Source organism: Taudactylus pleione, unplaced genomic scaffold (assembly GCF_031769625.1).
Source record: "Taudactylus pleione unplaced genomic scaffold, aTauple2 ptg000667l, whole genome shotgun sequence".
Classification (NCBI taxonomy): Eukaryota; Metazoa; Chordata; class Amphibia; order Anura; family Myobatrachidae; genus Taudactylus; species Taudactylus pleione.
Window position 1 is genome coordinate 2,557,410 of NW_028285069.1, and position 15,119 is coordinate 2,572,528.

Consider the following 15,119-nt stretch of genomic DNA (forward strand, 5'->3'; position numbering starts at 1 on the left):
TCCGGTATATTCAGATCACACATTCAAGTGTCTCATGTGTTAAGCTCTTCCATCAGAAGTAAACCCAAGGCTGTGAAATTACTGTACATAGGCAAAGCGAGACCTTGAACGGGTGCGCACAAGAACGAGCGTCCTCTGTAGATTTAGGAGCCACCTGACACTGATTGCTGTAATCTCTGGTTTACCGCTAAACTAAATGAATCCCAACAGGCACATGAATAAAACAAAATTGCAGCTTCACGGATCAAGGGCATTCATATATCCAGTGCTTACAGCGTCATTGGAGCATGCGAAGCACGGGAGACACACGCCGTTATACGTAAAACGCTGGGACTGGTTTGTCTGGTCTAAAAGTGCTGTAATTAGGAGGAGGGGACGTGACCCCCGGCCAGATGGCAGCGATTGTTAAGGGAGTACAAACCACCATCATCTGCAGATATAGGTGTGTGTGACTGTGTACCCAACTTAAGCTACTTCTAACAAACAAATAAAAATACAATGTATCATTTACAATTCTGACCTAAGGGGAGATGTATCCAGCCTTGGAAAGAAACTAACCGGCTTCTGTCATATCAAATACTGCGCTACATAAATGGCAGTTACATGCTGATTGGCTGCTTAGGGCAATTGCTTTATGTAGCTACCTCCAAGGCTCGCTACATCTCCCCCATAATGGAGCCAATTAAATTAGCAGCGAGGTCCTCCGGACTCAGATTTTTGTTAGCAGCTCCGTGAGGCTGCGTCCAAAAATCCACGAGACTGGGTGGAGATTTGCGGTGCCATTGGCGGCTTTTCCACGCAGTTACAAGAGCAACTCGCCACCCTCACAGCTAATTGAATTGACCCCTCGATGGATAGAATGTAGGTGGAGCAGACAAGGAAGGAGCATGGGGTGAAAGATGAATGGGCAGAAGAATGCACATCGTATGGTCAATCGCTCGTTAAAAGGATTAGTCAGAACGGTGAATGACTCATTGATACTTTCCCAGACTCTTGTCCTATAGTATAAGCCCACAGAATGATCACATGAATCCTATAAATAATGACTAGCTGGCAATCAAGTAACAACTTGCCGTCATCAACTCGAGTACCATAATATCTTGTCCCGTCACCAGAGGGCGATACTGAGAACCTTACAATCCATTCCATAGGATAAGGTGATCTTTGGGCAAGACTAGATGGAGGGGGGGAATTCAATTCAGGGCGATGGATAAGATTTGCAGTTCAAGAATGGTGAATCGCATCCATTTACATCTCAAGTGTCGCTTCGCAAACCCTAGGGAGGCACATACCCCCAAATTTCAGGACCGTCATTTGCATAAAGCAGTTGATATCTTTGTACTCGGCGCTAAGTGGCTCCTCATACAACTTGTATTGAGTCGTGTACAGAGGACTGTCTCAAAAAAAGATTATAGATTCCTGTGATCTCCAGAGAACGTCCTCAGTACAGAACGCAATACAAGTCTTATGAAGAGTCTGCATCAGGGGTGGGCAACAAGCGGCACTCCAGCTGTTGTTGAACTACACATCCCACCATGCCTTGCAACAGCTTTAGCAAGGCTAAATAGCAAAACTGTGGCAGGGCATGCTGGGATGTGCAGTTCTACAACAGCTGGGGGACTGCTTATTGCCCACCCCTAGTCTACATGATGAACGTTGACATTTCATCAGGGGCACCAAGAAGGTGGTGGGTGGGGGGGAAGGGTTGCTATTTACCTGGACCTGCAGCAGCCTCACTCACCAGCCCAGCACACAAGCTGCTGTCACGCTGTGTGCTGGGCTAAGGCAAGAGTCTGCATTGTATGCAGGGGAGGGCGATGTGCGGCTGCGAAGATGTTATTTTTGTAAGGAGGGGGTTTGGCCACGCCCCCCTCCCTGTACCTGGCAGAGCAGTCGGCAGCCCTGCATATCATAACGCACCCAGGAGGACCTTATACAATTCTATTACACACCCGATACATTCATAGGACACTAAACTAGTGTTCCCTCTAGATCCGGCGCTTGGGCTAGAAAAAAGGGCGTGGCAATGAGAAAAGGGGAGGTGTAATTAAGACGCGCCCCCTTTTCATCACTCTTGGGGGCGTGCCTGGCACTTAAGAACATGCCGGGCTGCCTCCAAGCCCTCCCTTCTCTGTGAACAGATAGTTTTAGTGGGGTGCCGCCAAGGGGGGCGGGGCGCATTTGCCCTTTTGAAATCGGGCTAAAACAGTCTAGCGGGAACGCTACACTCTATACATAGGACACTACATCCCCAAACATGACCTGACCACTGTACATGATGATAATACAATTCTATTCCACTCTATACAGACAAAGGACACTACACCCAGACATGACTTGACTACTGGACAAGATTATGAAGCCAGCCGCACAAGCGAGTGTCCGAATGGGTTCAGTTGTCAAGCTCCCCCTCCAGAACAGGGCTTATTAGTACAGCAAAACAAGAGGCGATGGCAATCCTCAGAGTGCAATCTGTATAGATCATCATCAGTCAGTGTGGTTATTTAGACACCACACACACACAAAGACACAGCTTAACACTGCTCAGCGCACTTTACAATACTGGATCAGAATAAACGTTTAATCTCATATTTGGTGGAGCCAGCTCGTATGCGAGTGCTACATTGTAGATTTTTCAGATATGCTCACCGAGATCAATATATAAACCCTGGGATAAAAGCCCAGAACCAAATCAACAAAAAGGGGAAAAAAAAAAAAAAAAAACAGAAGAGAAAATCAAGGTTAAATTGAATAGATAGTTCAAAGTAATTTACTGCTCCAGCAAGCCGGAGACAGCTGTTACAGGGAGATACTGCCGATTCCCAGCAAAATGCCAATTCTATTAAGTGCTGAGGGGACCAGCAGAGTCAATGCTTTGCAGAGGGGCTTACTGAACAGGTCAGACTACATGCACTTATTTAATACAGATGTATTTCAGCGCTCTCACAATGACCGAATTCCTCCCAACCACTCAGAAGACAACTTTTTATGGTCACGCGAAAGACATTATCACCTATTACTGCTTGTTAGAGCACAGGAAGTATATGGCCATGATCACATTTTAAGCTGACCCCTCACCTACACACACGAGAGGTATAGGGTCTCTCAACTTACTAGGAATGGTTCGTTATGGAGGTCTAAGGCAGTTCCAAAAATACATAGGAGCGGCCTCATGAAGAAATCGCTAATTTGCGAACCACTGATGGGGATTCTAGTATTCCCACCACTATCTAACCTGAGCCATTTAACAGTGGGGAGATGAGAGAGGACTGGCCTGTTAAATACATCACCTAATTAGACACGTATCGTCATTGCTAAAATTGGGTCCCTCACCCCCTCTGCATCACTTTCTTAGCGATCCAAAAGGAATTGATCCAGGAGGAAACCACTACTGATGTACTACATAGATGGGGAGGTGCCAAAATAAAGGGGGTGACCTTAGATCTGCTGACATGCTGCGCCGACCTGGCTGCCCCCTGAGGGGGCAGTTAGAAAGTCGGCAAGAATTGTGTGTGTTTGTGTATAAGGGCAAGTATACCCTCATATACAAATACATTTTTAAATAAAAAGAATGGTCACATGGGATGCAACCACAGATAGGTGGGCTTTCCCTGATGTGGCCACATGCTGGTTCTCCTCATCTTTTGCCATATTTCTGTCTTCGACTCCTTGAAATGTAAAGGTGGCCATACACGGCGAGATTCAAAAGTTCGTAAGATCAGTTGTACGATTTCCCTTGAGATTATTCCCTTAAGATCCTGGACGATTTGTTTTGAAAATGCAACGACTTCACAGAAGACTTCACATCATAAACGATAGGTTGAGGTCTCTCTGCAAAACCATCTGATCTGCGATCCAACTAGACGACGGTGGGGACGAGCATCGGGGTCGCAGAACACTCAAAATACAACTATTTTCATAAGATTGGGCTGTCCAACCTGTAAAAACAGCCCAAATCGTGTGATCAATCATCCAGTGTAAGGTGAGCATAAGAGAGGTGAAAGGCCAAGTCTGATGTCAACATCAATTGTGCGTCCCAGAATGCCTTGCAATTTTCATCCTAGAGGCAAAATTCCCGTTACTACAAAGGTGTTCGGAGGGGAATGAGCATCAGCCACCATGACCACTAGAGGAGAGAAGGGGCCCTCAGGCAGTGGTGCACTCTGGGGATTTCCCCTGTACCCATGTGGGCCAGTCCAACCCTGCTGGGAACTACTGGTTATGTGATCCTGTACTGCCCTTAATTTTATGCGGACTTCTGTTTGTGTTCAATCTAGCAAGGGGAAACTCTACCCTGACTGTGACCTGCACACAGGCCAGACGGTCCCACACCATCTCAGTGGTGCCCATACAATTTACTTTTATGCATCCAACCCGGCTCATAGGCTTCAGGGACAAACACAAAGGGAGAGATTCAAATACTGGCAACATGCTGCGATGCTTGGCTGCGCACATACTGTATCATCCAGTTACAATACCCCTGCAGGTATTCCTGCGCTCTTCTATCGCGTGGGAGGCAAAATTTGCAACGTGGATGGACGCAATCTGTCCTTCCAGACCGTCACATCGCTAGTAACTGAATTGACCCCAAAATCTCATCACACAATTATTCCAACATCGTTCTTTAGTGTTCCCTTTAGGCTGTTTAAGCGAGGTGCGATTTTAAAGTAGCAAAATATGCCCTGCCCTTATAGTGGCGCAAGCTAAAGCAGCCTGCCCTGTACCGTCCCCACCCGCGGGCCGCAGTGTCCCGTGGATGGGAAAAGCTGCCATTTCTGATCGCCCGCCGGGTGAATAGGTGGCGTGCGCATGGCATCTATTCACCTTGAGGGGAGAGCTTGGGCGAAACCCAGCACCTCCGTAAGTGCTGGGCACACCCCTAAGAGTGACGAATTGGGGACGTGTCACAAGGACACAGCCCCTTCTCGGTCGGCCATGCCCCCTTTTCGGGAGCACTGGCAGAAAAGCCTGCCCGCACCTCAGCGCCCTGCTCCCGGTCTTGCGGGAACACTCGTCCAAAACATATTCTTAACTGTTCTAAGTCACCTGTGTAGAGGACGTGACATATCCTGGCCAGCGCAATAACAGGTAAATGGACTATGGTGACTGGCGACTTTTATATTTTCTCATTTCCATAATGGAACCCCCACCCCGACACATGTAACAGGTTGTCCAATCACAAGTGCATCAGCTGGGGAACATGTGTAACTTATATCCAGTGTTTACATCCCCCATGCACGGGATACCATAATAGTACTACACAACGTCTAAAGCTACACGTAAACAATCGCCAAAACCTCAGGTCCCTCGGTAAGTGCGGCTTTGGCTGATAGATTAGAGGAGACTGGATAGAATATTCCCTAATGTACTATTGGTGCTTATGGTTTGGGAACACGGAGTTAGTATATGGTGAGCAAAAAATGACATATTGGGTCTATTGCACATGGCTGGCATGTGTGTAGGGCACAGGCTGGCATGTATATGGGAACATGGTTGGTACTGTACGCGTGGCATAGGCTGAGAGCCTGTGGGCAGACGACTGGCTCTTGTTTCAGGGTCATGGCGTTAGTGTACTACGAGTTGTACTGTATATAAGATGTGGGTGAACAGTGCGGATGTGACCTCTGGTACAGGCTAGTATCATAATTTTGGGATATGGCTGGTAGATTACACGTACAGCATACTGGAATATATAACATGTACGAGCTTACAGCTGGTAAAATGTACAGGGGCTCATGACTGGTACATGAGGCGTAGCTAAGGGCTGGTATAATATGCTTTTATTATGTAATATCCACAACTGCTGATGTGTACATACCACAGCTTTTATTCTCTTTAGGCAACATGAGTAAAGCTCTGTTCTATTCTGCAAGTATCGTCACCTCAGCCTTCATCGAATGTATGAAAAGTTCGGACACGTTACTGCTATTGGCTGGGTGCAGAGTCGTCAACATAAAACAATGCATGGTGCAAGGGGCTCTCTGGTGTTCCAAGTGCTCGGTGTCAAATAAATCAAGAAATAAATGTAGGGAAAACTCTGCCGATTAAGAGAAATAATTAAAATACAAAAACAAAAAGCAATGGACATTGGGCCCTATTGAATGATAAGCAGCCCTTTTCTGTATGGCCATGGCATTGTAAGTACTTTCATATGCTGGTAAGGATCCGCTGGAGTGTGCAGCCTGTCCCGCCCACTTGGCCTCCATCTGCAGACGCAGTCGCCATCTTTAGTATCTGGACTTGCGCCAGCCTCTTGCCAGGTGGTAAAGATGCGTCAGACATCCGTCCTATCTCCGTCTGAACGCTGCGATCACGCATGGGATTTGAATTACCCGCCCACTTCACTCCTAGGCCAAGTAGCTGTTCCTTGCGATCGCATGGTCGCCGCCCAGTTAACCCGAAACGCCCATTTCACGGACAGCGTGGTCCATCAACAAACAGATCAACCCGTTTGTAGGAGCGATCTTAGGACCTCATTCAGAGCTGGACGCTATTTGCGCTCGCTCGTTCAGAAAAAAGGGGTGGCTATTCAAATGAACCGTTCGCTCTGTGCGGTCTGTTCACGCCTCTAGGTCTGAATGAGCGAACCAAACATGCGGTCGTTTTTTGGAAAACTACGCCCCCTGGCCGCTCGCATCCTACGTCATGTCCGCTATTTATTAGATTAATCGAGTACATCGACCAGCGTATGAACTGCTCGCTATTCTTGTGGTTGGTTTTTCCTACCGCAATCTTGCGAGCAGTTCTGGCTATAAAATAACCCAGTGACGTGGTCAATGATGCTGCTGTATTAATTATGCACACCCATAAAACGCCCGTTTTGACCTTTAAGCACGCCTGCGTTCGGATCTCCACTCCCCGTTTTCAAGCACCTTCCCCTGTTACCACCCACATACGCCTCCTCCTGTCACTCATATTAGCAGGCATTCGCTATTTAGCGAACAAACGATTTTCGGGCGCACTGACTGGTTCGCACATGCGTATAACGATCCGTACGCATACGCAGTTGTGCAAACATCGCTCGGAACGAACGAGCGGCCGCTTACGAGCGGCTCTGAATCAGGCCCTTAGTCGCCTAGTGTAAGCCTGATCCGCCCGACGTGCTCTTTCCAACTTCTGCGTATGCGCACTAGGCAGACATCCGTATAGACAGGAGACCACGGGATAAAATCTTGAGACCGAAAGCTGAAGTTGGGCGACTACAGGAACAGGAAGCTCAGATCTGTGGATGATTTTTTAGAGACTCTTTGAAAGTAAAATAAATAAATAAATAATATGGGAGTAACAGAAAGAATATGATTCCTCGAGTCTGGAAAGGATTTGTAAGCGTATATGTGATTATTTTATCACAGAGGTTCCCAAACTCGGTCCTCAAGGCACCCTCTAAGGGGTATATTTACTAAAGTGAGGGTTTTCAGAAATGGAGATGTTGCCCATAGCAACCAATCAGATTCTACTTAGCATGTGACTAGCACCTTCTAGAAGATAATAGCTAGAATCTGATTGGTTGCTATAGTCAACCTCTCTATTTCTAAACACTCTCACTTTAGTAAATATACCCATAACAGTCCAGGTTTTAAGGATATCCATGTTGACCACAGGTGACTTAATTAGTACCTCATTCAATTTGATTTAACCACCAGTGCTGGATATTTCTAAAACCTGAACTGTTGGGGTGCCTTAAGGACTGCGTTTGAAACCCATCTGACCTCCAAACTGTTCCTTGTTCTGATAACACAAAGGTTCCCAAAGAGAAAAAAAAAAAAAAAGATATCTAAGGCCGAGTACACCCTGGTATTGATCAGCAATCTTGCCTATGGTCAGGGCGATTTACCTTTGCAAGATTGCCGGTACACATTAAGAAGATTTCATGAATGACAAGACGATGTGTCGTCCCGTCCTTTAATATACACCGCATGAGATATCGCGTGAATAGCCATGCAGCACGGCCAATCGTACGACATTGCACGCGCCCCGTGGGAGCACACAGTCGGGCCTACGGTGTTTGTATTTTACGTCAGAGGGCAGGAGGAAGCCGTGTAGGGAATGACAGAAAGGAGGAGCAGGCAGGCAGGTCTTAAACTACAAAAGATAAATATTAACAGAAAAAAAAAAAAAACACAATGAATCAGTTGGCAGTAGAGATAAAGGAGCAGATACACAGTTGCACATAAACGGTCCATACAGAAGTAAGGATATCGTAGTGATCACCACCGGTGAATAGATGCCGGACGCATTCGCCTGGCATCTATTCACAGAGAAGGGAGAGCATGGGGGCAGCCCGGCATGTCCGTAAGTGCTGGGCAGGCCCCCAACAGTGATGAAAAGGGAGCGCGTCTTAAAGACATGCACCCTTTTCTCATGACCACACCCCTTTTTGGGCACGCACTGGAGTGCCCTTCCTCTAGGTCCGGCGCTGGACCTAAAAGTGAACACTGGTATTCTGACCACCAGGATATAGTACCCAACCCATTCTAATATTAGTTATGTTCTAGACATCTCGCTTGTGCGTCACCAAAGCTCACAACTTCTCCTTTGTACGCTGTGTGTACTTGGTCGGCCTGACAGCACCTCCCGGATTCATATTTTAAAAATGTAATTCTTTGAATATATACTTAGCCTGGAGACAGTGGAGTATTCTAGAAATTCAAGATATATTAGGTGCTATTATTTCAAACATCTCAGGTGTGTCAGAAGCCATTTGTATTGACTGGAGGGGAGATGGGCGAATGGGTGGAAGGTTACCAGGGAGAATACTACAACAGTTCAGGTGGTAAGTGATAAAGGAGTGACCTACAGGAGTCGCAGAATTCTTGGTGAGAAATGGTGGATAATCTGTCAGAGGAATTTCCAAGTGACTGCGGGCCTGCTTCTGAGGCGCTCGCAGCTTTGCTAACCTAATGTCGCCTGGGACACCCCCATAAAGCACCCATGAGATTTTTTTTGGGGGGTGGGGGGGGGGGTTGCCTTTAGGCCACCTCCCAGTCACCATCCAGCCCCGCCAGTTCTGATGCCAGCTGTTTCATACGCACAGCGCCTTTGTGCATGCACCCAGGCTGATCAGTGTCGTGAGATGAATGGCTGGTTGGGCACACATGGAGATGGGTCTGAGTGCTAGGAGCCTGTCTCACCCCCTACTCACTGAAACTCTCCCCTCACTACACTAAGCTTCAGTGTCCATTGATTCTCCTACCTGCATCACTGTGTCTTTTCTTGCTTCTGCTGACTAAGCTCTGATCTCTAAACACTGCAGTGCACTTCCTGGTCATATGACACATCCAAGGTGTCCATCAGTGCTCAAGTCTAGCCCCCCCCCCCCCCACACCCCCAATGCTCAGAGGCATGCCTCTATGAGCTCTCTTCCGTGCAGCTTGCTGCCCATGGTGTGGCCTCGCCCCCAGCTTTGCGAGCAGTATCTGACTATACAGGAGCGAGGCTAAGTTGTTTCTGCCTCATCTCTTGTCCTCCACAAAGCTGGTGAGTTTTGACTATAAAAATGGATTACAATAAACAAAGAAAATGTTTATAAGTTATAAATATCTACTTTGTATTATTCTTATCAGTTTTTAAATCAAATCTTATGAGTATGACAGGGGAGGCTCTGCAAACATCTGCTCTGCATCAAACACCGAATCAGGCCCACAGTCTGCAAGAGAAGCCGTCATCACCATTATTGGAGCTTACACTTACTGGGTGCAAGAGATCAGTGTGAAATATGTATCCCCCTCAGCGCACACACGCCTCCCCCTCAGCGCACACACGCCTCCCCCTCAGCGCACACACGCGCCTCAGACTATGTAGTAACTCTGGCAGCACGCCTATTACACAAGACTCATTTTCTACGTGTAAACCCAAAAATGCCCATTTCACAAACAGAGAAACAGACAAGATACATCCGGCTAAGAGATGCACAAAGGTACGTATGTTCGCTCTGGCGATCCTGTTTGCTAAAACTCGCTAGATGCCGCCCAGTACGGGTTGAATAAAATAAAGTGTGTACACAAATCTGACACAAAAGCAATGGAGTTATTCAGACAGCAACATATTTGTTAAGCTGGGTACACATTAGACGACCTGTGTGCCCGGCTGACGATGGATGCGACGGAACGACATATTGTGCAGGCCATACACACCACACGGTCTGGTAAACGACTGCACGATGTGTTGTTCCCCTGACGCATCCAAATGCATGGGGTCCTCAGTCAGATCTTCAGATAGGCCTGCATGAGGATGACAGATGACCGTAGCGCGCAATAGTGTGTACACATTTGGCTATTGTAGTTCCGATCCGGCAGAAATCGGCAAATCGGTCAAAATTTCCCCTAGTGTGTACCCAGCTTTAGAAGTGACAGAAAGTGTGGGTGGAACAGACGCATTAGAAGGACCGAAAACTGACGCGTTTTGGAGCATTGAAAACATAAACGGCGATAGGTCACCGGGAAGAAACGGCAAAAAGAGTTGGGAAAGTTTCATTATGTGAGATAGGTGGTATAAATTCCCTCTCCGACTCTCCACAAATCCTCAAACGGGGTCTCAAGATCCACAACTTCAAATCCTTCCAGCTCTCATCCTAACCTGCTGCTTGCATGCTTCTTCCTCACTGCCTACCCTATCTGTGTCACCCCTGTCTGTCTCCCCCCCTATAGAATGTAAGCTCTCACGAGCAGGGCACTCTTCCCTTATGTGCTTTTCCATCCCTCACTCATACGATCATATACTCTAAACTCTCCACAAGGGCACTTGGTAGCTGACGCCCTGCTTTTTTGAGTGTTATGATCGCTGCAGCAATGTTTATAAACTATGTTCTTATTCTGTATTGTCTTGTACTGTAAGTCGCTGTTTAACAAATGAGCAAACTCATAAATGTACTTTGTGAGGCGCTGCGGAACCCTTGTGGTGCCATATAAATAAAGGATAATAATAATAATAAATTGTAAATATATCATCAACATACCAGAGGTACATGAAGCCCCTGGGAAGATACGTACACTGACCGGAGCAGAACACGGACAGACTTTGCTGGGACGCGGAATTAGAGCTACAGAAGTTACACCTGAACAGGATACTGAAAAGAAACAACTTAAAAAACGGACATGACCAGAGCACAGTGCTGTGTACGTCAATGGAGTACAGTGTGTTACAAAGAAGATGATAATCTACAATGCGAAATACAGCAAACGTCTACAGGAGGGGCGAGATGGAGAAGCAGCCAGCAGAACACTAGGGACTTGGCTCAGAGAAGTTGCTGTAGACTTCTGCTTACTTAATACGTCCATAACAATATAGTGTGTCCGAGATCCACAGCAGCAGACAGTCCCTGATCTTCCTGATATTACCAGGTCACCCTACACTCACGCCCAATTATTCTTCTATGATTGGTACACACTGAGGGGGTCTATTTATGTACTAGCGCCAGAATGTAGCTATGACTGTCAATATGGACCATAAGTGCAAAGCCAGTTACCCCTGTAATTCATTGACCCCTTTCTGTGACACGCTATTCCCCTAATGGGATCCGGTCAAATTACCGACAGTCGGGAGGCCGGCAGTTAGAATGCTGGCGCTGGAATTCCGACACCTGTCACAATCCCGTCGCTGGCATCTCAACGGTAAGTACTGGGGTTAGGGGGGAGGGTTAGGTATAGGCACTAGGAGGGGGAGGGTTAGGATACTGACCAAAATGTGTCGGTATCCTAACAGTGTCATGACCGCCGACATCTCGTACCCAACCACTACTAATGAGCGTAAGACTTAGGAGACAGAGTGAAAAGTGATAAGGTACCAGCCAATCAGCTCCTAACTGCCATCTCCCAGGCTGTGTTTGAAAAATTACAGTTGGGAGCTGATTGGCTGGCACCTTATCACTTTTCACTTTGTCTCCTAACACTGCTTATTATTATTACCAGTTATTTATATAGCGCACACATATTCCGCAGCGCTTTACAGAGAATATATGACCATTCACATCAGTCCCTGCCCCAGTGGAGCTTACTATCTATATTCCCTACCACATGCTCACAGACATACACACTATGGTCATTTTTTGTGGGGAGCCAATTAACCTACCAGTATATTTTTGGAGTGTGGGAGGAAACTGGAGTACCCGGAGGAAACCCACGCAAGCACAGGGAGAATATACAAACTCCACGCAGTTAGGGCCATAGTGGGAATCGAACCCATGACCTCAGTACTGTGAGGCAGTAACGCTAACCATTACACCGTCTGTGCTGCTTAGTAAATAGACCCCTTAGTTGGAAAAACTTAAAAACACTCAACTGGGAAATGCCTAGGCCAGAACCCATGCAGTAAAATCTTTTTCCTCTATTCACTGCAGTACATCACATGAGGTCTTCGCAAGGCAGCATAAAAGGTAAGCGTAACGCCATTATGTTCGCTTCAAAACTGCGGTAAGCAGTTCAACTTTGCAGATCAACTTTGCAATTAAAGGCACTGCATGAGAAATCACTGATTCCTACAATTGCATGAAAAAGTGGTTATCGCTACTTTATAAATATAGCATAGAATTTGTTAGTACCTGCCTACCCGCTTTAAATAGCATTGTGTGTCAGTTACATGGATCAGGGAGTCAATCGCCACGCTGTAGGTCTGTCTAGTATTTTGCTGAGGAGTACAAGTTTAAAGTGGTTTGTACACACCAGTGATGGTAACAATTCCAACTGCAGCGGTGGTTATCCGCCACGGGAAAAGAAAAAAAAAATCCTAAAGAATGAATACAATGAAGGATGTCACCTCTATCCACTAATAAACTACACATCAAGAATGTTAAGCAATTATGCATGAAGCTTTGACAAGTACACACCAAAGGACCTTTGCTACTCGTGCAGTCAGTATATATTAAACAATGTACTGCTGCTTAAAGAAGAACGCTTACACAGTCTACATACAGACTGTAGCTATATCATGAGGTTATAGACAAGTAATCTAATTAAATCTACATGCTGGAAGTAACACGCTGAGGACTAGCAATTAAAACATGACATAATCAGCAGCCGGCATTGTTCCAGCTTCATTCATGTATAGCTTTAGATATTGGTCTCATAAAGATACATAGAAACGGTCTGGCTAGGTAGGGGTCATTATGCAATGAACCCGATTTAAGCACTTGTGGTCTACCAGCTGTAGTGTGACTACAAGTCCCAGCAACAGCAGAGGCTGACAAGGCTTCACCACAACCAGTGGTTACCCTGAAACACACAAGTATCCCACACTAAAATACAGTTCCCTGGACTTATAATCAGCCATCTGCATTATTACACAACCCATGCCACATTACTCAGCGAGCTGCTTATGGTATTTATAACATATGTTTTGCACAAGAGAAAATGTGACAATATAACAATGAAATGACTAAGCCCTATAGCAATACAGGCTGCAAACAGGAGACTGATTCACTGTAGGGATAAAAACATACCTTCCAACATTTCAAATGGACAAAAATAACTGCAACTTTAATACACATCTACATCTATGCTGCAAATCCCTAGAATTAGGGAATATAAGAGCGGACAATGCTATTATAAGTTAGAAGCCAACAGATGAATTTATAGAGATTTTTTACATAATAGCATAAAATAATGACTATTTGTATAGAAAGAGGAGTGTGTGCGAGTGTGTGTGTGTGGGCTGGGGAGTAGTGGATAGGAGGAGATGGTTCAGATGTGGGCGATACATGGTAAAGTCACCCCAGGACTCACCGGTTTATGGCAGTCATAACTATTGTCATCACAGACCACACTGCAAGCAATGAAGGGGTGAGCAGAGGCGTGAGGGGTAGGTGGCACAGGGGTGAGGTAGGTGGCAGAAAGGCAGATTGGTATCTGAGGAGGGGGGGCAGTGGTAGACTGGTGGGGCAGGGGGCAGTGAGTGGGGTAGGTATCACAGAGGGTGGGGTAGGCGAAAGACCGGTGGGGCAGGGAGCATTGAGTGGGGTAGGGATCTGAAGTATAGGTTAAGCAGAAGCAGGATAGGAGGTAGAGAGGTGGGTAGGTATCTGGGGAGTGGTGTGGGGCAGGGGGCAATGAGTGAGGTAAGTATCAGAGAGAGTGGGATAGGGATCAGAGATTTGGGAGAAGCAGGGTGGGTAGGAGGCAGAGAGGTGGGTAGGTATCTGAGGAGTGGGGTGGGGCATAGAGCAATGAGTGGGGTAGGTAGAGGTTTGGGAGAAGTAGGGTAGGAGGCAGAGAGGTAGGTAGGGTAGGTGGTAGACAGGTGGGGCAGAGTGGAGCATCAAAGAGGCTGGGGTTGGCATCAGAGAAGTTGCACTAGGGCAAAAAGGGGGCATTGGCGCACAGAGGGGGGAGAACTGTGGGATAAGATAACTTTCCTATAACTACATGAGACACTGAAGACTGCCCAAATCATAGATAATGTCTAAAACATTTAGTGACCAATCACTGAGCAAGTTGTGTGACCCTCAGCCTAAACCCCCAACCTAGTGACCCTAATTCCCCCCTCATGCACAGCACAGAGCAGCCTGCCCACAACTTCTGCCGCTGTCTCATACCCCGGGACGCATCGATCCCCGGACCCTTACCGCCAATGCGCTAAATCAGAGAACAAGCGCTGCGACTTCCCCGGCTTCCGCCGCTACAGCGCGCTGCCGCTGATCCGCTCTCTCTCCCCTCCTGCGCTCTGCCTGGTCCCAACAAGCAGTCCATGAGCAGGACCGCCGGGGAGACTACAACTCCCAGCAGCACCCTGCGCTATAGTCAAAGCGTAAAAACTTTATTAGATAGAGTGGTGAGGGCTGACGTGGCGCCATTAGCGGCTAAGCCCCGCCCACTCCGCCCTGCTGCTGGCTTTAACCAGCTCAGTGCTGGGTGGAGTGAGACAGACCTCAGTGCCAGTGATACACAGTAATGTAGACCAGAGATGTTCACGGGATGAGTGTACTAATCATGGTGCTGAATTTAAAACCATCATTAATCTCATGTACTTCATATCTCCTATCTGCAAGCTTCTATGTATGCAGGGCTGGCCCGAGACCAATTTTTTTGGTAAGCAAATATTTTTTTCGACACCCCATGGTGTACTTTTGCGAGTGCCCGAAAAATATGAAGGGGGCGCGATGTGTTCTCAATAGAAAAGCCGTACCCACG

The 15,119-nt window shown here is 46.9% G+C and overlaps 1 long non-coding RNA gene across 1 annotated transcript in view; it reads right to left on the reverse strand.

The window, feature by feature from the left end:
* The window catches only part of LOC148478271 (uncharacterized), a 59,207-nt gene extending 44,478 nt beyond the window's left edge, over positions 1-14,729 (reverse strand). Inside the window, exon 1 of the long non-coding RNA XR_015872417.1 lies at positions 14,555-14,729. This is a non-coding gene — a long non-coding RNA (uncharacterized LOC148478271). The remainder of the gene's footprint in view (positions 1-14,554) is intronic.
* Positions 14,730-15,119: the final 390 nt, after the last annotated feature.